This window comes from Protopterus annectens, chromosome 2.part0, assembly GCF_019279795.1.
Source record: "Protopterus annectens isolate FY-2018-M chromosome 2.part0, PAN1.0, whole genome shotgun sequence".
Taxonomy (NCBI): Eukaryota; Metazoa; Chordata; order Ceratodontiformes; family Protopteridae; genus Protopterus; species Protopterus annectens.
The window spans coordinates 1683860717-1683885421 of record NC_056728.1 but is presented as its reverse complement, the minus strand read 5'-3'; the positions used below and the strand labels follow the sequence as shown (position 1 = coordinate 1683885421).

The 24705-nt window shown below is 42.4% G+C and overlaps 1 protein-coding gene across 7 annotated transcripts in view; it reads left to right on the top strand.

The window, feature by feature from the left end:
- The window catches only part of SLC5A6 (solute carrier family 5 member 6), a 1143936-nt gene that overhangs the window by 301504 nt on the left and 817727 nt on the right, over nucleotides 1–24705 (top strand). For 6 of the 7 annotated variants that reach the window (XM_044061733.1, XM_044061734.1, XM_044061731.1 and 3 more), the window contains exon 2: nucleotides 13684–13755. The exons of the other annotated variant lie outside the window; for it this stretch is intronic. The gene's annotated coding sequence lies outside the window, so the exon portion shown is untranslated. The remainder of the gene's footprint in view (nucleotides 1–13683; nucleotides 13756–24705) is intronic. 7 annotated transcript variants of the gene reach the window in all.

Sequence of the window (24705 nt, the reverse complement as noted above, 5' to 3'; positions counted from 1 at the left end):
AGGCCTTCTTCAGTTATCTTAGAAACCTGGTCAGAAACCCTCCAGTATGCTCATAGTTAGTGCACAACAAGTAATTCACTGAACCCACAGATATTGGCAACATTGTGGCAGACAGGTTCAGTGCAATTTCCCCCCCTCCCTCTCCCCCACACGAAGACATACTTATCCCAGCTGAATGTAACCTCCCTGTCATCACAGATGTCCAGGTGAGAGCCGCCCTCAGAAAAGCAAAAAACACAGCATCACTGGGACCTGATGGTATCCCCGGTTGCATGCTACAGGAACTTCAAGAGGAGCTTAACCACACATATAGAAGTGCTATGTAACACTAGCCTGACTACAGGATATGTACCTGTACACTGGCGTACAGCAGCAGTGGTTCCACTCCACAAAGGAGGCACCTCTACATACCAATACAATACAATATAATATGCTATTGCCCCTGGGACTACAGCAGCATACTGTTCTGCTACCCTGACCATTGTGACGCACGTGATGTGATGGTACCTGCTCCTGTCAAGCAGTTACACAGGGTGACTCATATGGCATACACCTATCTGACTAACATTCAGCAGGGGTATGTGTGACATGTACTCATGGGGAGTCTTGCTTATTAATGCTGTGTGGTTTATTGCAGGGTATGTCTTATCTGTGGGTAGGAACCTGTACCTCCGCCATGCGTTCTCTACTGCGGTGTCAAGGACGACACACAGCGGTCATTTAGATTGTGGATGGTGTGAGGTGTTACTATGGTTGTTGGACATCTGTCATGGGTGTGACTTAAGTATGTAAATCCAGGAGTGGTAACCTCTATGTGGATAGTATGTGTGCACTCTGTGGTGTTGTCAGTCACTGTGCATTGGTAATGTGTTTGAGTGCACTGTCAGTGTCGTACATGTCGCTGTGTCCTTCTCCATATCTGTAGCTGTCATGTGAGGTACATACTGTGGCAGCCATTGTGTGGTGTGGAGGGGTACACTGACCTACATGTCCATAGATGACGCACCATGTCTGCTGACACATACCATGTACAGGTATTCCAGGAATAGTGTGCCACTGCGACTATCATTGGGGGACTGTTGTACACATTTATGACCCTGTTCACCCCTGACACATGCAGTGGTGGGCAGCCAATCACATATCTGGTGGTTACTGGTGTAGGTGATTTGAAATGGGGTATGGTACTCCAGTTTCGACACTGGTGTTCACTCCATGCCTTTGTCACCAGGCACCTGTTGCAATACATCTGTACACATGTGCCTCAATCAGAATATATTTACATCTCTCTCTCTCTATATATATATATATATATATATATATATATATATATATATATCTATGTATATACATATACACATATATATATATATATATATATATATAAAAATATATATATATATATATATATCGATGTACATATATTGCTATAGATATGGAGGGGGGGGGGAGTGTGACAGAGAGGGGGTGGGACAGGGGGAGTGTGAGATCGTCATATACAGTCATATCTGTAGATAGTCAGATCGGTCTGTCTATGTATATGTATCTACATATATCTATATCTGTATGTGTGTATTACATATATATGTTTGTACATATTCTATGTCTACATCTGTCTATGTATTCCTACATCCCTCTCTCTATCAATGTATACATATATGCATATTTTATATATATATATATATATATATATATATATATATATATATATATATATACACACATATACATACATATAATATATATATATATATATATATATATATATATATATATATATACGTATCCATATGATAGGTATATCAACATGTTTGTTTACAAAACTGTATACACACACTAACATACTGCTAAACATACATAACTGTGAAACCTACTTTGTACATTGCACTACAACCTACATTCAACCTACATTGATATGTGCACATAGATGCTCTCACATATATATGTATGTACAGCCTTCACTGATAGTTACTGTATGTCCCCTGCCCTATGCACATCTTCATATACATATACAGACCAATGACACATATGGAGGGTTCACAGTATGTAGACTTTTAAAGTATTACTTTACATTACCTGTGTTTGTCACAGCTGCTTGCATTGCCTTTTGGATTGGTGTCCTGCTGCTGCTCCAGTTGACAGATGTCGGCTTACTAGTAGGTTTTGTTGAGTGTTTTTGTTTGTGTATGTTTTCTCTCTCTCTCTCACTCACTCTCACTCTCTCTCCCCCTCTGGGCAGGGACCATGCTGGTATGCTGTGGACACTGTTCTGTGAGTGTAAATGTTAGTGTCTCTCTCAATTTTCCGGCTGTGTTGTAGAATAACATTTCTCCATTCATTTCTCCAGTTTCCTGTACTAAATGTTTATGTACACTAACACCTAAGACTACTACTACTGTTAATGTGGGTGTGTGTGCTTTCCTGAGGGACATGTGGTGTAACTGGTATATAGCAGTGGCTCTTGCACTTTGTTGCTATGGCTTCAATATTTGCCCTTTACATTCACTACTTGTATGCCTGCTAGGTGTCTTGACTGTAGCGTGTTGCTGTGGCTTTCCTATTTTCCATGTACATTCACACCTTGGAATGCTTGCTATATCTGCTAGGGTGTGGTCTGGCCATGGTGTGGACCTTGACATCTATTGGGGTATTTGAGTATGCTGCTGAGCAGGCCCCAGAGACTTTCAGGTGCATCTTTTATCTGCCTCATGGAATGGTACATATCAGTGGGGTACACCCATTAAATTGTCTGGTATTCTGCAATTGTGACTGTGGGTTAGCATGAGCATATGTATTACTACACTATTTCCGACGTGCAAGTGGTGCTTCATAGTTACCATTGCATGTGTTGTAACACCGTTCTGCCTACTGTTTGTACATTTCACAGGGAGTCTGTGGGGCATCCCTGTAACTCAGTCACTGTTACTATGTCTAGGCTCTTAACTATTCAAATATGGCAGTGTCAGACCTCTCAAGTGTACAGATATTTGCAGGATGTCCACGTTTTTGCCTCATATTTTTGTCCATATCTCATAAACAGCTTTTTCTGGCAAATCACTCAGGGCTCAAGTCAGACTATAGTGACAAACATTTCAGTTTCAGACTTCATACCCTTCCAAACATCCAACATAATGCAAAACTTGTTACTCTCTCAACTGTCCAAGTTTGTTTGGAGCAATATTTGAAATGTGTCCCTGTTTTTGGGCCTTTGCTGCACATTTTTTATTACTTAGTCCGGATGTGTTGCTGTAAGAGGTTGTGGGGTATGGGCAGTGATTATGCTGCTGTGAGTATGTGTGTGGCTTGCAAGGTGCTACAGTGACATTATTACCTACTAGCTACCAAGTAGCATGGCTGTTTCTGTTCTCACACTACTATTATAGTAATCCACTACATTTGACAGTAAATATACATGACATGCTTTGTGTCCTACACATCCTATATTCCCTTTACATTCATTCCTACTATTGCATGCTATATTTATTGTAGCACAATGTTCTTATATAGCAGTCATGGCTTAGTGGTAAGTCATGCAGACTACTGTTTCCAAGGTCCTGGGTTCGGGACTGACAGTGGGATTTTATTTTGCTTTTGAGCAGACTACAGGCCTGGTCATTCAGAGTGACTAAGGCACTTAAGCAGCTGTAGCCGGGTTAGTGCTGGTTTGCGAGGAGCTCACGCATGCGCACTGGCGTTCAGCTCCGCGCACACCCGCATACAACTGCTTAAAAGTGCTTACTCTTGCGCACACCCGCACTAATTTCTTTGAAAGAAATGAAAATGGGGAGACAGGAAGTGGTGAAAAAGGGGTCACAAAGAGGGTAAGACAGTAGGGAAACAAGCTCGGGTTTTGCAAGAGGGATGTAGGTAAGGCCCATAGCTGCCCATTTCTTCATCAGCAACAGCTGTGCATATGTTTGAAATTTGGTGTGACATTTGAAACCTTCCACCCCTGAGAAAGGTGTAAGGACAACAATAATACTTGTACAGCCAATTGTAATTGACAGTTTCCATGTCCAGCAGACGTGTGCAAAATGGGCAGCTATGTATGGGGCGTAATTTTTTTGTGGGTACAGAGTGCCCTTTTTTTTTTTTTTTTCAGGTGAGAGTGGTATCTCAGGTACAGGAAGTCGGTATAGTTGGGGAGGTAGGTTGAGCAGGTTAACAGACCAGACAAACAAGACGCATACAGGGGCGGTGTATGACACATGTCGGGGGGGGGTTACACAATTGACGGGGATGGATGTTTGGATATCTCGAGCCCATGAGCCCACAGATGGCAACAGTGGAACTGAGATCCCCACCCATGGGCAGTTGCCACTGTGCCTTCACTGCCCAGGACGGGGCTGTGCTGGGGGCTGTGTAGGCCGGGCAGCAGGCATGCCCGTTAGTTGTGCCACCCATGCCTCAAGCTGGCGTAGGAGCCCAAGAACAGCGTCCCGGATCTCCCTATGCACCACAGTCCGGACATTACGGAGGGTGAGTGGATGTTCTCCTCCGGCCACACTTGCAGAGGGGGGACGAGCCTCATCCCCTGCAACGCTTCCACCCGCAGGTGCCACAGGGCCACCGGAGGAGGGTCCGGCCTGGGCACTACTGCCAGGTGCACTCGTCAGCTGAGGAGGGAGAGGTGGGTCTGCTGGAACCTGCCTTCCCTGTCGTCCTATGTTTTGCATTATGTTATGACAGTTTGGGTTAGTAACGTACAATGCAATTCACAATTAGTTGTAACAGCATGCATTAGTATTCCCATTAACCAAACACCCATATATTCAAACCATTGAACAGCAAGCATAACACATGCATAATTTAAACAGCAATACACAATCCACCAACAGGCAGGGTTGATAACAGGCCATCAGGTTTGGATGTATGAACAGGGCAGATGCATCAACGTACATACAAATATGTATGAACTAACAGGACAAATGTCCAGGGGTTTTAATTGTGATTGCACATACCAATTTCACGTGGAATGGATTATATGTGGTTATAGGGTAGGGTGAAGAAAATTTAATTAACAACTTCAAATACCAATACATATGCTGTACATTTCTACTAGCTGCAGATATATACCCACTACAGTTCTGCCTACAGTTTCCTATGTGATAACTACTTCAGGTTGGTGATAGGATTTTACTGCTACATCAATATACATTTTCATTTTTATTCATACACATTCATATCTGGCTCTGTTCAGCTACATCATCCTGCTACATTTGCTTTTATATAGCTATAGACAACTGTGGATGTTTGGTATTTCAGACAACCATACTATCTGCATATTGCAGACTGAGAGCAACATATCCAGATTTTGGAACACACATTCCAGCTGCGGTACCATTTTCAACACATGTTACTGTTTGGTTTTGCCTGTCACATTCATTTCATTCTGTACTGACTGCAGTATACTTTATTCAGGAGTTATTACTACTTTATTGGTGGATTCATAACTCTTTCTCACACTCTCTCACTTGTTTTATTTTTACAATTCAGGATGGTACTTAATTCTAGGCTTTATTGACATGTTTTACCTGTAGTTATAACAATCCTTTCCAACAGTCTCACTTCTGTCATGTTTCTGTATTTCAACAAGGATATATTTCACACACGTGTTTTACTCAGCTTCTGCAGCTGCACTTTTCAGCCTGCTGCAGGTTATTTACTCAGCTTCTGCAGCTGCACTTTTCAGCCTGCTGCAGGTTATGTACTATTATATTACGCAGGTTATGTACTATTATATTACAGGTGGGACATCTTTATTTCAGACTTGTTTAATTTTTATGTTTGGATTACAGGCTGCATCATACTTTTGTAATCAAGCAATACTTGCAAACCCTCTTACACTGTTACTTGCACATTTTATTAATTAGTGACTACACTGCACTCTTTTGCTAACTGTCATACTTATATATTTATTTACAGTTACAGGGAGAGAATTACTGACCTGCCTGGTGGTGCAACCGTGCCAGCCTATCGCCATAGGCTCGACTGTTCGCAGAACAGACACCTGCAGCTGTAATATAACTAAAGTAATATTGGAATACACATCTCTATAATATCAGCTAGGTTAATTTCTTACATAAATAATTACATGTAACTTGCTCAGTAGTGGGGTGTTGGGCATTTGCCGGGCCTCCTGGATCCAACGGTTCAGTTGGTCCTGCTTCCGTCTCTTCAGGTCCGCATGGTGGTGACGGACCTGCTCACCAGTCCTTGGTATCTCTGGGGCACTGGTGAGATCATGAGCCAACCCGGTCCCACGCCTCAGCCCTATATGCTCCCCACAGGACCTGGCCCTGCATGAGTTTTGCCTCATGATTGTGGACAAGGAGCCAAACCATATATTTGGACTCCTCAGTGCCCCACCTCTGTGCTCAGAAGCAACTACCCTATCCCAAACCTGACATCCTGGCTGCAAGTTGGTTCTACAATCGGTTATGCTGTGTATTCCCGCCTATGGGGCTTATATATGCCGTTTTTCCCGCACTTATCTGTGATTGGCCATTTTGGAATTGTATCAGCTTCACAAAACCTGCTTTGTCATGCTCCTCTTTCTATTCATTCCTATATATATGCTATTACTGCATTTCTAAGTGTAACTGTCATGGCTTAGTGGTTCAGTACTTTGACTATGGTGCATGGTATCCTGGGTTCGAACCTGGCCATTGCTTTTTATATTTTATGTCTGTCTACACAGGCTAGGAGGTGCGTCTGTGTAAAGGCAGTTTTGATGCAGCTTGCTCAACGTTGCCCGTCGGTTAGCTTGTTGGCTGGTGCGGCACGCAGCTCCGCGCAAATGGGTTACGCTGGTTTACGCATCATTTGGCTGTCGGCACGCATATTATGCTCAGCTCAGCTACGGGCACACAGTTTCAGTGTGTTAAAATGCTGCTCAACCCCAGGCACTCATTTTACACCTGTTACACCACTGCTCACCTACGGGCACTCATTTTATACCTGTTAAAACACTGCTCACCTACAGGCAGATGTACTCAACTTGTTAGACTGTAGCTCAGCTATAGGCACATCTGACATTTTTTTTTTTATCTCACATTTCTTCAAAATACATGGCCCATTTCATTACATTTTACATAAAATATAATTTTATACGTGTACATATATGTCAGGGACTTGTTTCGTGCTTATTTCACTAAAAATAAAAATTGATGTTGTGGGGGCTCGATCCATGACTTCCTGCTCTTCAGCCGACGTCTCTACCACTACGCTATTGCTTTTTGGCTTACTTTGCATATTTAGTTCTTATATGCTTTTCCACTGACTGCTGACTGTGGCTAAGCTACGGCCACGCCCGCGCAAACGAGCGCACTCACGGGCAAACATCTTTACAATTTAAAAAAAAAAATATTAGATGTTCATTTCTACATTTTATGTTCGTAGTCTGTGGGGGCATGTGTTGTGTTTATTCACATTTACACGGACTCTGTCGTGGGGGTTTACTTTCGGGACTTTTACTCTTCTGGGGGTGTGTTCGTTTGCAGGGCTCGGCCTACGGACACGCCCCCCTACTGGCTTCCACGGACCGTGTTAGCCTTAGGTGTGATTCAGCATGCCCTCATGCATATGCATGACATGCTGATGTCACACCGTTTAACTGCAGCCTCCGTGTAAGCCTTGTAACTCTTACACGGAGGCTTCGTGAATCCTGCCCAATGTTTTCTTTAATGGATTTGAGGCCCAATATAATTGTATTTTTGATAGAGTGGAAGAACAAAGTAAACAAAATATGGGGAGAAAACAAAAAAGTTAGCCAGAGATGGACAAATATCTCGATATAGCATACCCACTACCTAAAGGTTATAGTCAAAAATATAGTGATGTTAATGTACCTGATATAGAAGGAGCAGCAGGGTCCAGTCACGGTTTTAGAAATAGTAGAAATAATACAAGTTATGGGGCTTCTAATTTTACCAATGAGAGAAAGGTAGATTTTGATAACTAAGAATACTACCCCCCCACTTGGGAGATCCCAAAGAATCTGTAACAAAACAAGACAAAATCTCCGTCTTTCGGCTTTTTCCCAGTTAGGGGTCACCACAGCGGATCACTGTCTGCTCATGATTGGCAGTGGAGTTTTACAGTATCGAGTTGCCAGCCTGGCGCCCAACCTTCCACAGAAGACACACACACACACACTTACGCCTAGGGCCAATTTAGTGTGTCCAATTCACCTACAGCATGTCTTTGGGATGTGGGAGGAAACCGGAGCACCCGGAGGAAACCCACCCTACCACAGGGAGGACATGCAGACTCTGCACAGAAGGCACCCCAGCCGAGGATCGAACCAGCTGTAAGGTGGTAATGCTAACCGCTGCACCACCGTAACAAAACAAGACAAAATAATTTTTTTTTTTTTTACCCAACCCCCTCGGGAGGGGATTTCAGTATCAACAGGGGTCGAAATAACACCTGGAGGAAGGACAGTAGTTATTGAATGTAAATAGGATAACCCAAGCTTTTGGGGGTAAAATGGTGAGCTATAATGGGTTCAGTATTTTTAATTACACTGATATGGCGTTAGAGCCACATCATTTTTCACATCTACAAAAAGGATTGAAATTTGTATGCAGCCACAAAAACGATGTAGTTAATGTGCTGACAGAATTAAAGTTGTTCACCAGGAAGCTCAATTTTAAATTGCTTTTCAAGCATGACGAGGGAACAATAGAGCCCAATAATAACTTTAGATTGAAAAGCACTTTTAATCCTCCACTCCACCCAGCTATTCTTGGTTTTGAAAAGATACGTACCCAAGAGATTTACACCATTCCCATATTTCCAATTTTCACAATCTTGGTGAAGAGGAGGCTTCTGTACTGCACGAAATAAGGAGCAATAGTAATATCAGGGTAATGAAGCACAATTTATATACAAGACAGAATTTAATTTAAAATGCCTCTTAGAACATCCAGTAATAAGATCTCACCATAAAAATGGTACTAGGGAATGTGGTGCTTGTATATTTTATCCCTACATAGTGGATAAGCAACAGGTAATAGTGGGCAATCCCGTATAAAATTTACAACTGGACACGGGATTGCAGTAGTAAGGGATTGATATATATCGCCACTTGCCCAAGTTGGGTTTCTTTTGTGAGGGAGGGGACTGGGAAAATAATATTGCCGTGCATGAACTGTATTGGCAATTAAGATTTAAATGCAGTTGCAACCCCCCTGGATTAAATGACCATGTGAATTTGGGTCCTATCTTTAAAAACAGGGCAGCTATGTTTCAGTAGTGGTATGTCTGACCACTTTTGGATGGGCATTCACCCTATTTTGTGTATACTAGTTTTGACACATGTATTTTAGTATTGAATTTGTTTAGAATCATTCTTGGTCTTATTTTCTTGCTGTTTCTCTGTATTTTAATCTAAATTGGGCCATTTTAATAAGTGTTTTTTAAGCAGTTTTTAGATTATTATACATTTTGGATATTTTTGGAGTGACGGTCACGGAAGTATATATGTACCTTTAATTGGTGGGATATTTAAAGGGTAGCATATTTAAGCTCCTATTGAATGTTTTTTGTTTATTCTGATGAAGTGCATGAATCACACGCACGAAAGTGCTCAAGATTTGGATTTATTGCCAGGGTTTTGTGTGTCCACTGAGCCAGCTGTTGGGATTTTTTAAATGGTTATTTTGATTAATAAAACCCTGGAATGGGGGTTGAAAGGGAGCTCAATGATAATAGAGATTGGTGGTTTGTAGACTAAATATGCACTTTGGGAAGATGGTGCTAACCAGTTACTATGGCCCAAATGAGGATGACACTAGGCCACTAGGTAATATAGTCCAAGATATTAAGAAGGTCTTAACTGCACACTCCCTTATTTTGATGGCTAGGGATTGCAGTTTAGGTCTAAATGCCTAGGTATTGCAGTTTAGTTCTAGATGCCTAAGTAGACCAGATGCCTGCATTGCATAGCCAACTACCGAATAAGAACTTGAGAGAGCAAAAATGTCATGCATGAGTTAGATTTGGTGGATGTATGGGGCTTACACCATCCTGTAGAAGAAGATTTTGTGTATATAGACACTAACGGGTTGCCATTTATATTAAATATGTGGCTGGTGAGCAATTGGGATAGTGCAGTGGTCTCTGTGTCATTTGTTCCAGCAGGGCTGTCTGATCATGCCATGTTACCTATCCGTCTACAGTGATGTACCTGGGTAGCACACCATTGGCAATGGTGTTGTGACCCAATTCTGCTGAGATAGGAGTCTTTTTTTGTGATTAGGCTGTGGCAGTAGGTTTGGAGGTTTTGGACTCTACACCAAGATGGTGCTAACAAGGCTTTGGGTCACGTGTTAAAAATCAATGTACCAAATGGGTTATCCATAATATGAAACAACATAGATGTATTCATAACTTAAAAAAAGGCTGAATTGGTGATACAGATTACTACCAAGGTATCACAATGTAAATGGCAGGGCTGTGGTGTGTTACAAGGTTACACATGGAGCTGCTACACCTCAGAAGGCAATATAGGTAGTTTTTATTTGCAGAAGTTGCAGTTAAATAAGACTGGTGGCTGCTTTTTTAATGGGAAGGAGAGATTGTATCCTGCAAGATGTTGGCACGGAGATATGTCATGGCGATTCGTGACATGGATTAATTAAGCGGGATCCCAAAGCTATCCTGTAGTATTAGCACAGAAGTACCAGGTGTAGATCAGATTGTGTATTGTACCTTTAAGAGCCATTCAAGTCTGAGCACGTGCATAAAAGTACTGAGCATGTGCAAGCAAGAGTGCCATTTTGAGTGAGCAGCTGGAGTGAGTATGTATGTGTGTAGCAGTTAGTTGGTTAGTTTAAGGTTTTATGTTCCAGTCATCCATCCTGATGTGTTTGTGTGTAATAAACAACTTAAATGAACACCCAAGCCTCATTGTCTTATTTGAATATACAAGACAAGCGACGTGATATAAGAATGGGATTTGTTTGTGTCTTTCGGCTTTTCCCGGTTAGGGGTCGCCACAGTGGAACTCCAGTCCGCTAATGATTGGCAGTTGATTTTTTACGTACTGGCTTGCCAGGCCTGACTCACAACCTTCAACGAAGGTATGCCCATTCACGCATGTCTCCACGCAGAAGGTGCTCTAGCTGAGAATCAAACCGGACAGCGTCTTACTGTGAGGCGACAACACTACCGCAGCACCACCACCGCCAAAGTCAAAACCATGAGGCACGCAGTCAGTAATGGGGGAATATACATGAATGAATCCTCCAAAGCTCAAATAACTCAAATGGGTCAGAAAGATAATTCCAGGTAGTAAAATTTGTTTAAATGATTTTTTACATAATGAATGAAAAACAAAGCATTCTAAATGAATTTCTAATTAAACGAAATGTTCGAAACTGTGACATACTGATAAAAGTATGCAAAATGCTTAAAATAACTTCTGAATTACATAAAATGCATAAAAAAGGGAAAAACTGCTGTATTTTTTCACTGTGCTTCTTTTTTGTATTAACTAAAGCTATTAGAAGTACCCAAAGTGTGCAAAGTGTTGGCAAGTGTGTGCAGTTGTTTCGCTGAGTACAGTTATTTCAAAGAGTTTGTTGTGCAGTTGAATGTTTTTCAAGTACCTGGTGTATGTCTGAACATAATTACAAAGGACAGGTTTATACTACTGTTTGCTGACATGGCAGAAGAATTTTGCAAACCTGGTCCATTTGTTTGATAATAATGTTGCGGAAAATTGGAGAGTTTGAGCAAGAGTATGATATTTTCATACAGGCTGCCTTTTCTAACAAAGATGCCCATACAAAGGCATTTATTCTTTTTAATCTAGCTGGTTCAGAAGCCATTGAAAGGTAGTGGTTGTTTGTGTATGCACCTGCTGTGTTTGCAGGGGAGGGGGGAGACTGCCATATTGTGGTACCGGCTGAAACGTGGGAAAACCCCGAGTGTGTAAAACGTAAATGTAGGGATGTGCAAGGCCGGCCTTAGGCATAGGCAAACTAGGCGACCGCCTAGGGCGCCGTACCGCCGACCTCATAAAGGGCGCAATTTGTAGTTATTTATTTATTTTCAGTCCGACAGTCCATAAAAGTTTGTGCCCTTCTCGGCATACCTCAAGTCCATCGTAACTGTGGCATTTGCCCCGTCCCCACACTTCCTTAGTCCATCCCTCAAACATGCATAACACAAAGCCGGATTCCCTGCTGTGCTCTTCCATTCCCTCCCCCTGAATCTGCAGTAACACGTCAATGGCTGGGATAACTGCGCATTAATTAAAGCATCAAATCAGTGATGCTTTTGCTCTGTCATCACCACTGACGACCTCCACCAGTGTGAGCTGCTGCCTGCTAGTACAAAATTTAGATCACGCCTGCCTCTCATCCCATTCTTCATTTATTTAGGTGGATCGCGGACTGATAAGATTTTTTTTTCTGTGTGACTGGTGGCCTGAAGACAGAAATACAACAGAAACTTGTCTTCTCCCAACAAAATCGGCAAAGCCATCAAGTTTAATTACTGGCTGTACTTGGCAACCTGATCCACTGAAGTAATTTTCATTTGATTTTGCAAGTCATAAAGTGCTGAGGTGTTCAAAGTAGCATGCAAGCAAAATTATTGTGATTGCAAATATTATTACTTTAGCAGAAAAGTAAAAAATTAACAATAATCAAACGTAAACGGTGATTTACTACTCTGAATACCAGGGTTTCAGTTTGTTTTGGATATGCACAGTATTCCTCATTTCAAAAGCAAGTTTAATAACAGCACAGGTAAAACTTTAAAGACATTTGGACAGAGTGTCATAATGTGTACACTATTAAATACAGGAATTGTTTAATTGGCCAAACCCCACGACTAACCGAATTCACTGATTGTGGTTTATCAGCCGGGTTTTTGATCAACTCGTTGAAAAGCATGTTAGTCAAAGATGAATTATGCAAGGGGATTCTTTTCACCCTAAGATATAGAGACCCCTGAGCTAATTATATTGACCATGAAGGTGTATGGGGGCACAAAATGGTGATGTGAGCATCTCGGTCTTTACCATAACGACCTTAAAAGGTGTATTACCACATTATGTATAGTGTTTACATGTTTCTCTCATTTATTGATATATTTACTTATTGAGCATTAGACATTTTATCCATAGAAATTTAATTTGAATTAGCTTTGGGGGTATATTTATGTATGTGAAGTTTTTGCCTATTCTTGTTTAAACTTAGTTATGGACATTTGGAAAATATGGAATGCCTAAATTGTAGAGGCATTAATTACCATGTTAAAGGAAAGCAAAACTGAAGACTTGTCTCATATTCCTTTTTTGTCCTTATAACCACTTGTAGCAGTCACCTTCAAGTTGTCATTTGTATGGTCAGTTGATATCTCACATAGATGGTTTGGATGGAGTCTCTGCACACATGGGAATCGCGGTCTGGCTCGGCTATAGTTTTGGCTGCGGCACGGGTAGGGGAAAAGCATATTTAAAACATTTAATGTGAATCAAAATGTTGTTTTTTGGCAGCTGGTTTGTTTGCAAGTATTAACAGCTACAACATCTATATGCGCAAACCAATACGTGCACTTACCACTGTCAGATTTGCTCAGTTGTATTCCTATGAAACTTACAGATCTTGTTTTATTTTTTTGCTTGGGTGCAGTCCTGCTTATTATTTAACTGTTGTCTGTAACATGCAGGTGGAAATTCATCTCCTGGTAGCAGCTTAATCTACTGTGAGGAGAACCGGAATGTGCCATCAGTGACCAAAGGTAATATGCTTATAAATGGGGTCTATATTATATGTCTGAAGATTTCTAACTTCGAACACCATATGATCGACACCATATGGTCGAAGTTAGAAAACTTTAAACATTTAAAGAAAAAAAAATGAAAGTAATGGATTAAAGCAGGGGGACAAGCCCCCCTGCACCACCCACACCTTCCCGCTCTTTAGTAAAGGGAAGTTTCTCTTTACCGCACTGTAGTGTGATCTCGGAGTTGGAATATTTAAAGAGCGGGGGGTGCGGGGGGGCTTGCCCCCCTTCCTACAATGGTTAGGTTTGTTTCTTTCTTTTTTTTTTTTTTTTTTATGTATTATGTTTGAAGTTAGAAATCTTAGGACATACAACATATAGACCCTTATAATGTACTATGTGAGAATATATGTGAGAAGTAGACAGCCTTTGACTGTGGGCTTTAATGTTTTACATGGAGTGAAAATTACACATTCACTGGCATTTTAACTACATCACAAGGTTTCTTTTGTTACAGTATGACAGTGTTCACTGATTTTCATGCATTTAAGAAACTGAAGGAAATAACTGGAGTGGCTTTCATGGGGAGTGACCTATCTGTGGGTGTGGCTTAAATAGGGGGGTGTCATGATTATGCCATGGGTGGGGCTTAAGGGGCACCAGAGCACTACTTTGCCTAGGGTGCCATTTCAGCTAAGGCCGGCCCTGGAGATGTGCAACCCCCAAATGAATATTACAGTGGAAAAACATGCATTCTATACAAGAGATCAAAAGCCTGGTGAAACGTTTGCAGTATATATAACTGACTTGAGAAGTAAGGCAAAATCGTGCAGATTTCATCTGACAGATAAGTTGATTAGGCTTGTCTGTGGTATTAAAGATGATGCTGTGTGTGTGTGTGTGTGTGTGTGTGTGTGTGTGTGTGTGTGTGTGTAATATATATATATATATATATATATATATATATATATATATATATATATATATATATATATGTATATGTGTGTGTGTATATATGCACATATTGTTGACTGCAACTGAGCTACAAAATATAAGTATCTTGAGTTTTTTTTTTGATTATTTTTACAGATTACTGTTTTTACAATTTAATATATATAAAGCACTTTGTCTATTCAGTATCTTCACAAATCCTTATCTGTTTAAAAACTTTCATTTGTTTCTCTAGTGCTGTCTCTAGGCTTATACTTGGTGGCTTTGCAGTTGCCCGCCCCTACTGTGACACACCTCCCAGTCTAGTGTCATTAGCTCATTCTGCTTAATACAGAGAGAACATTTGATAAGGCCTTCTGTTCCTCCTTTTTCCCTTTCAAAAAGTAAAACAAAACTTTTTTTTTTTCTCTTTCGCCTGACCCTTCTTGTGTTCTGACTGTCCTTCTCAAACATTTTGGAAATATACAGTATATTTCAGAGCATTTGTTATAACTGTATTTGCTATAACTGATTTAAGTATTTTTTTCTGGCTTTTTGATTATTTACTGCTTAGCGACTGCATTTTAGCCTGTCTATACAGCTCTGCATTCTATTTAAACTGTTTTTGTGTTTATTAACTGTTTTGCACTTTTAAAAAGTTAGTTGTTGCTTAATTTTACCTGTAGGCTAACACACTCAAGTGCGCTAGCCGCTTAAAAGCATTTATAACATTTACTGTCTGTTTTCTGTAAAAAAAAAAAAAAAAAAAAAAAAAAAAACTTGTTTTCCCACCTTACTGAACTAGAATAGTCCAGTCTTCAGAGTTTGCTGATCTCTGGGCTTTGTCTTGGTTCCTGTGCTATTCCATATCCTTATTTGGATAAAGGGAAGCGTCTTTGTTCACCAGTGGGAGTGGTGAGCACTGAGCGGCCTATTTGTCCCTAGAGGAGTGGTTCCAGCCAGAAACTTGTAGTCTATTGGCCATTTTGGGTCAATTCCTAGCTCTTTCAGCCCCCTGTAATAAAGCCCGCTTTAGCGCTTTTGCTTGTATTCAACTCAACACAACTCCTCGTGGTGTCCTGCTGAGTTCTACAAGCAGCAGAGAGCAAAAGAGTGACTTTTTCCTGATTTAAGTATTTTTTTTCTGGCTTTTTGATTATTTACTGCTTAGCGACTGCTTTTTCGCCTGTTCATACAGGTCTGCATTCTATTTAAACTGTTTTTGTGTTGATTAACTGTTTTGCACTTTTAAAAAAGTTATTTGTTGCTTAATTTTACCTGTAGGCTAACACACTCAAGTGCGCTAGCCGTTTAAAAGCATTTACTGTCTGTTATTCTTCTGTTTTCTGCAAAAAAGAAAAAAAACAAAAAAAAAAAAAATCTTGTTTTCCCGCCTTACTGAACTAGAATAGTCCAGTCTTCAGAGTGTGCTGATCTCTGGGCTTTGGCTTGGTTCCTGTGCCTATTCCATATCCTTATTTGGATAAAGGGAAGCTTCTTTGTTCACCAGTGGGAGTGGGGAGCACTGAGCAGCCTATTTGTCCACAGAGCAGTGGTTCCAGCCAGAAACTTGTAGTCTATTGGCCATTTTGGGTCAATTCCTAGCTCTTTTCAACCCCCTGCTATAAAGCCCACTTTAGCGCGCTTTTGCGTGATTTAGCACGGAGTTGCCCATAGAGCACCATCGGGCAGCGCCGGTTAAACAAGGTTAAACTTTCTGGCTCCGTAAAGTCTGCTTTTAAATTTTTCCCTTAGAACTTCTCTACTTGCAATCTAAACAGTCTATTCTCTATCTCAAAAGCTCAGCATTTGCTCCTAAAGCATTTTTATATAGGTAAAGCTCAGCACTTGCTCCTAAAGCATTTTTATATAGGTAAAGTACTTGTATACTAAACAAAGTACTACATTAGCCTAGAATCCCCTTGAGTACCCATTTCCCTATAGGTCCCTTCTGACTCGGTTACACAGCAAACTTTATCACTTTTTCTAGCATGTCGAAGGGTCAGTTGCTAGCGTCCTCTCCTGTTCAGCTGGTAAACCTGGGCATCTTGAGGCAATGTTACAATTGCCTCATGTACACAGACAACCCACTCCTTCTCCCACAAAACACAAATACATGTGAGAGATGCAACTATATAGCCAAACTGGAGGCTGAGCTCTCTCAACTCAGGACTGGCAAGACCAGACAGGAGGAGAAGGAAACCACAGACACCACAAACCCAGTTTCACATAGAACTATCACAACTGCAAAACAAACACATAAACACACAAAGACATACTCGGAGGCACTGATCAAAAATCTACCAAAACTACAGAGGCCTCCAAAGCAGACACCCAAGCAACTGCCACCTCAAGACATAAGACATGCAACGCACAGTTCTCAGTCAGTGTGCTAAACAGTCACAGCCCTTAAGGCCAAACACAATGCCAGACATACTTGTTATAGGTGACACCATAGTCAGACACACTGACGTCCCACTCACCAGACTGAACAAGGAAAAGATCACAGTAAGCTGCCTGTCAGGCGCTAGAATCCGCCACATAACACAAGCACTCAGGTCACTCCACAGCAAGTACAAGTATGACTCAGTCATTGTCCTTGCCGGTGTGAACGACCTGAGACATACCTCCCTGGACTACATGAAAAGAGACATAGAGGAGCTCTCAGATTATGTAGCCCAGGCCGGTACGACCCTGACCCTGAGCAGTATCCTACCCTCACCAGGAATGATGCCAAAATACAGAGACAAAATGATCAGCTTTAATAATTGGCTTAATTACTGGTGTCATTCTAAGGGGATCCAATGTCTGCCTGGGATTACATGCTTGACAAGCCACGCTGCTTCGCAAGGGACGGTTTGCACCTGTCACCCCTGGGCTTCCGGATATTGGCAAAGGCTCTTGCCACCCCCATAGTGCCTTTTTTAGGCAAGGCTCAAATGATAAACCTACCGCCCTAGAAAACAAAAATGGAGAAAAACTAAGGGTAATACTGCTCAATGCCAGAAGTCTAAACCTCAAGATGCACGCCCTCTAAGCCCTCCTCAGTATGGAGAACATTGATGTCTGTGCTGTGACTGAAACCTGGTTCAAGGCTCCTGAGAGCACCCCAGCACTATCAGGTTATACCTCATATCATGCGTTCCAGCCCCAAAATCCGGACCGAACCACAAAAGGAGGGGGAGTATCCATATTAAAGGATTCCCACACCTCCAGGTTAGTGGCAACGTACGAAGCATCGGAGACCATCCAGGTGCAATTAACCATAGGTAAAACTGCCCTACAGTTTGTAACATGCTACAGACCACCTTCTCAAACTCAGGAAACCCACACAGCCTTCCTGAAGACACTGGAGAGTATAAATGTCTCTCCAAACACCATCATATTGGGTGACTTCAACTACCCAAACATAGACTGGGAACATTACTCAAGCCCCAACACCCTAGCCCAAAGGTTCCTTGAGTTCATAAACTCAAATGCTATGGAACAACTAGTCACCATTCCACAAGAGGAGAAAATATACTAGACCTGCTCATCACAAACATGGGGACAAAATGCTCCACACCGAAGTATATCCCTCATTGGTGAGATCAGACCATAAATTAATCTCACTGGAGATCCACATCCCGCCCCCACCCCAGCAAAAAGACCACAGTGAAGAACTTCTCAAAAGCAAACTTCACACTTCTTAAGACTGGAGTGGTATCCTTCAAGGCCCCCGAGCCAGTGGAAACCACAACCCACGCTGCTGAAACCCTTACAAATGCCTTCTAAGAGCACCTCCAGGAATGTATGGATCAAGCAATCCCTAATAAAATCAAGACCCTTTCCACCAAAGGCAGGCGCCCGGTCTGGTGGACTCCAACCATAAACAAACTCTACAAGAGGAGAAAGCTACTACATGACAGAGCAAAATCCCTAAAAGAGAAGGCATCTCTGATCAAAACTAGCAAAAAACTACGATCACTCATAAAATCATCCAAGGCCAACTTTGAGAGAAAAATCGCTAATGACACAAAAGACAATCATAAAGCCTTCTTTAGCTATGTTAGAAACCTGGGTGGAAACTCCCAGATATGCTCAGAACTAGTCCAAAATGATAAAAAAATCACTGAACCCACAGACATTGCCAACATACTGGCAGACAGGTTCAGTGCAAATTTCTCCCCCCAAAAGGAGAAATATCTATCCCACCAGAGTCTAGCCTCCCAAACATCTCAGATGCCCAGGTGAGAGCTGCTCTCTCTAAAGCAAAAAACACAGCATCAATGGGACCGGACGGTGTCCCTGGCTGTGTGCTACACGAACTCAATGAGGAACTATACCCACACATAAGGCTGCTGTTTAATCTTAGCCTTACTACAGGATACGTACCCAAAGAATGGCGTACGGCAACTGTGGTCCCACTCCACAAAGGCGGTGCTTCTACGGACCCTGGAAATTACTGCCCCATAAGCTTGACGAGCCTGGTCTGCAAAGCTATGGAGAGGATCATAATGGAACTCATAAATAAAGACATTGGGGACCTACAGACACTGGATCCTACCCAATTTGGCTTTGTCAAGGGCAGATCCTGCCTCTTGAACTTGGTCGACTTTTTCGAAACAGTCACTAAGGCCATTGATGAGGGTAAGGCAGTTCACACAGCCTACCTTGACCTAGCAAAAGCGTTCGACACAATACCCCACTCGGGCATCATAGAAAAGCTCACCAGCTTAGATGTAAACCCATATGTCACAAGATGGGTTGCAAACTGGCTCAAGGACAGAACACACAGGGTTAGAGTTGCTGGTGCCATGTCAGACTCTAAGCCGGTCACGAGCGGTGTCCCACAGGGCTCAGTCCTGGGCCCCCTCTTGTTCGGCATTTATTTTTCTGAAGTGCAGGCAAACATGGGGGGATTGTGGCTGACAAAATTTGCAGATGACTGCAAACTGGGCACCATAATTGACACTCCATCAGACACAGACATCCTCCAGAAAGGTCTCCTAGAAATGGATAACTGGTGCCAGAGCCATGGCCTTAAGCTAAATGCCAAAAAATGTATAGATGTTATGTGATCCTATCTCGCCTACATTCTGACTGATGGGTTCGGAGCCGATCCCTCGGCTCCGACTCGGCACGCTTATGCCAAAGAGCGAAGTCTCTTACTGGCTGAGCTTACCATATCCCAGGATGCACCACTACCAGTCCCCCAGATCTCGCTTTGCGCTAACAAGTGAAGACGTGGTCTCGAGCTGGCTGAGTTAAGTAGTGATTATTTCACTAGTTTTTCTGTCAGGATTTTCTTCATTCTCAACAAAAAGCTGTTTTAACAGCTATTCTTGTGTTTAGAGTGCGTTTGACAAAAATTCACTTGGTGAATTCTTGTGTTGCGAGTGTGGACTAGGAGTACCTCTTGTCTGGAAAGGCCTTTCCCGGTCTTTTTATTTGTAGGTGACTTCGGTTCTGTTTCGGATCATTTATATTTCTCTTCTTTAAAGAAGAACTAGCAGAAAACCCTTTGTTCTCCCCTCTCCAGTGGTTACCCTGACTACAGATGCCTCCCAGATAGGGTGGGGGGGGCATTGTCTGGGCAGGCTAGTTCAGGGCTCCTGGCTTCCAGACGAAGCTCTTCTCCACATCAACGTGTTGGAGATGAGGGCTGTACTTCTATCCCTACAAGCCTTACACAAGTTTCTTCCTCAGGGCATCATCGCCATCCACACAGACAACATGTCGGTGGTTTGGTATCTGAACAAACAAGGAGGGACCAGATCATACCCCCTTTGCAGAGAGGCCATGAGAGTGTGGGAATGGGCTGTAGCTACCAACCGCTTCTTGGTAGCGACCCACAATCCGGGAAAGTCAAATATATTGGCAGACAAATTGAGCAGGACAATTCTCTCTCCTCACGAGTGGTCTCTAAACCACACAGTAGCAGCTCAGGTTTTCAGGAGATGGGGACGCCGTGCTGCGACCTATTTGCAACTCCACTAAACACCAAGTGCCAAAGGTTCTTCTCCTTGATCCCACATCAGGGAGTACCAGCCATGGATGCTCTAGCACAACCTTGGCCAACAGGGCTACTTTATGCCTTTCCCCAATTCCGCTTCTTCCCAGAGTTATTCAAAAGCTTCTCAACTGGGGTCTTCAATGATACTGATTGCCCGTACTGGCCTCGTCAGGTATGGTTTCCTACCTGAAGAAGCATGCAGTGGACGATCCGTGGACTTTAGACCTAATTCCGGACTTGCTAATCCATCAGTCGGGACATCGGCATCAGTCCCTTCAATCTTTGAAATTGACAGCTTGGCTCCTCCACTTCCGACTTTAGTTAGAAGGCACACACTAGACCCGGAAGTTGTTCACATTTTATCTTCGGCCCACAAACCCACCACTAACAAATTGTACCTTAGTAAGTGGAAGTGGTTTGCTATCTGGGCTCAACTCAAGGGCTTAGACCCTATCACTGCTCCTGTCCCAGAGGTCTTGAAATTCTTAGCATCCCTGTTTAATCAGGGATCTTCTGTCTCAACTATTAAAGTCCAACTAGGCTATCTCTAAATTCCACGAATCCATGGATCCTCCTTTGATGAGCAGCAGACTATGCAAAACTTTCATTAAAGGTGCGAGCCTATTAAGACCACCAATTTTTCATCCTGCACCTCCGTGGGATCTTGATTTGGTGCTTCGCGCATTAACATCTCCCCTTCGAACCGGCTGCTACATGCGAGTTAAAATATCTGTCTTGGAAAACTGCCTTCTTAGTTGCAATTACTTGCAAGAAGAGTTTCAGAGCTTCAAGCCCTGTCTATTAAGCCACCGTACTTGATTTTCCACAAGGATAGAGTATCACTTAGGCCTAATCCATCCTTTGTCCCAAAGGTCTGTTCTAGTTTCTGCCTCCAACAATCTCTAGAGCTACCAGTTTTCTTCCCAAAATTCTCCAATGAAGCAGAGTACACTCTTCATAAATTGGATGTTCACAGGCAATTACGCTTCTATTTAGACAGGACTCAGCAACTTCGTAAGTCAGACCAGTTGTTTGTGTCCTTCTCAGATAATAAACTGGGCCAAACCATCACAAAAGCTACTATCTCAAAATGGATCAGAGATTGCATAACTCAGGCTTATTCTTCTTGAATAAGCAACTTACAACATCTATCAAGGCTCATTCTACCAGAGCTATGGCTACTTCTATAGCTTTTCATTCCAAGCTCGCTATATCAGAAATCTGTGCTGCGGCTACTTGGTCCAATCCGCACACTTTCATTTCCCACTACAAATTGGATGTGGCATCTAAAGGACGAGCTTCATTTGGTTCCACGGTACTCAGGAGTGTTTTCCAGTGAGCCACCCAGGATTCAGGTGCTAGGGATGCTGTCCCATCAGTCAGAATGTAGGCGAGATAGGATCACATAACATCTTTTAGTTATGTACTCACCATAACTTCAGATGTTTGGGATCCATCTCGCCTACATTCCTAATACCCACCCTCCTTCCCCCTGCCTTGGAGATCAGAAGAGATTGAACGGTTTTGAGTTCTACTGTTTATCTTGTTTCATCTGACTATGTTATATAAGCAGGGTGTGCATGTGTGCATGTATGCGGACAAACTAGATCTGGGGGACTGGTAGTGGTGCATCCTGGGATATGGTAAGCTCAGCCAGTAAGAGACTTCGCTCTTTGGCATAAGCGTGCCGAGTCGGAGCCGAGGGATCGGCTCCGAACCCATCAGTCAGAATGTAGGCGAGATGGATCCCAAACATCTGAAGTTATGGTGAGTACATAACAAAGTTATACCCTTTGGGAAAAACAAGGTAACCCCTAATTACCACATAGGTGGTAATCCATTAAACACGGAAGAAGTTATCAGGGACCTGGGGACCCAAGTTGACAGTAACCTCTCTTTTGACACTCACATTGCCAAAGTGGTTAGGAAGACCTTCTACATTGCCCACCTGATCATGAAGGGATTCACATCCAGATCAGGAGAGGTCATTGTACCCCTGTACTCTTCACTTATCAGACCAATGATTGAGTACAACGCCCCATTCGGAATGTACCTTACCCGACACCTGCAGCAGTTGGAAAGACCCCAAAAGTTCCTCACCAAAAGGATAAAGGGGCTCAAACATATGTCATACGATGCCCGACTGAAGAAACTCCAGCTGTATTCAGTCGCATACCGTCTGCTCAGAGGTGATCTGTGCCTGACATAAAGGCCATGTCCAACCCGGAATTAATGGACATGCTCCACCTCAAAAAATCCAAATCCACCAGAGCCACGAGAGCAAGAGATTTAAACCTCAACACGGATATAAATAGGACGTGCTGGAGGGACAGATTCATCACCCAGAGACTCCCTACACTATGGAACAGAATCCCAGTCCATGTGAGGCAGAGCCCCTCACTGACTCTGTTCAAGAGAAATCTTGACGAGTGGATGGGAGATCGTAGGTTTACCCCGGGAATCATCTCTGTATCACTGCTGGACAGAGGAACAGCAAACTAATGGGTATAGTATTCTCATCCTAAGGGGTGGTGAAAGCCACACACACTCTGGCTAGGCTTAAAAATGCCCTAGGGCAGATAGCCTAGTATGAACCTATGAACCTATATGTATGTGTGTATAATTGTTGACTGGGAAAGTCCACTGGGCCTTTGACCCATTTTCATTGGAGGCAAGGGGAGAAAAGCTCCACGGTAGTACATTCGAAACATTAAGACATATTGACTTATAAAAACATTTGTACATTATATAACATAATGGTAGTACATTCTATACAAATATACACATTATGCGCTATAATGGTAGTACATTATGAGAACTTATTCATAGTTCCACCTTGAGATATAAAAATTAAACTGTTTCAATCAAAGGAGAGAGTTAAGCCCATGAGTGAGGGCAGATGTACTAGTCAGGTAAGTTGTGAGTGTCACATAGGATAGTGTAGCAAGAGGCAGGGAGAAGGAGGGGAAAAAATCAGGCAGTAAGGGGAGCAAGAGGTAGGGAGATGGAGACAAAGGTTAGGCAGTAAGGGTAGTAATATGTACAGAGGGTTAGTTGTGATTGCCCTATAGGATGGTTCGTTAAGAAGTGAGGAGGCTGTGTAGGTTTGGTTATTGTGCAGTGACAGGACAAGTTATTTTGGTAGTGTAGTTTGAGTGATGATTTAAAGAGTTTAGCAGATTCCATTGGGTTATAGAGGAGGGTAATTTGTTCCAAAGTTTTGCTATGTTATAGGAGTATAGACTTTGACCAGCTCTTTTGTTGGGTTTTGTGACCTTTTATTAGTTGTTTCTGAGAGGATCTAAGTGGCCGTGCAGGGTGGTACGTTTGTACGACTGAGTGAAGTGCTGGGCATAGATGGGGTCTGAAGGTTAATTTATGCGCTAGTGTGGATATAAGAAAGATGGCTTGAGAATTCTAGCCAGTTGAGTTCTGCAGTTGCTTCACAGTGGTGTGTGCCGTTTGGTTTACCTGAGGCAAATTTAGCTATTTTATAATAGCAAGATTGCAGCTTATTACTAAGGTATGAGAGTAGGTTGGGGAAGATAACACTTCATATAGAAGGGAAAGGAGGGGTAGGGTGCTTGCTAGTTTAGCTTTGGTTTGCATGTTGAGGTATAACTTGTCTATACAGTTTGCCTAGTTTGAAGTGTACCTTTCTTATTGTGTTATGAATATGTGGTTCAAAGTTGAGTTTGTCATCTATTGTTATACTTAATAGTTTCAATAGATCAAATGTTTCAAGCACGGGCATTAAAGCCCTTCTAGCTTGCCAATATGCCAAAACATTTGTTCCCATAATAAATGTCCACGCTGTTCTTAAAAATATCTAAACTAGTACTTGCTTTCATGTAATTTGGTTCTCTGTTCCAAGCATCAGCTACTCTGTCAGACAACCAGTTAGTACACTTCTCATTCCGATTATATATCGTGTGCGCATGTGTGTATATGTTTCCATTTGAGAGTGTTATGCAAGGGATTAACATTTATCCCTGCACAGAGGGCTAACTTGTCAAGTCTTTTGTTAGACCTCACATTAT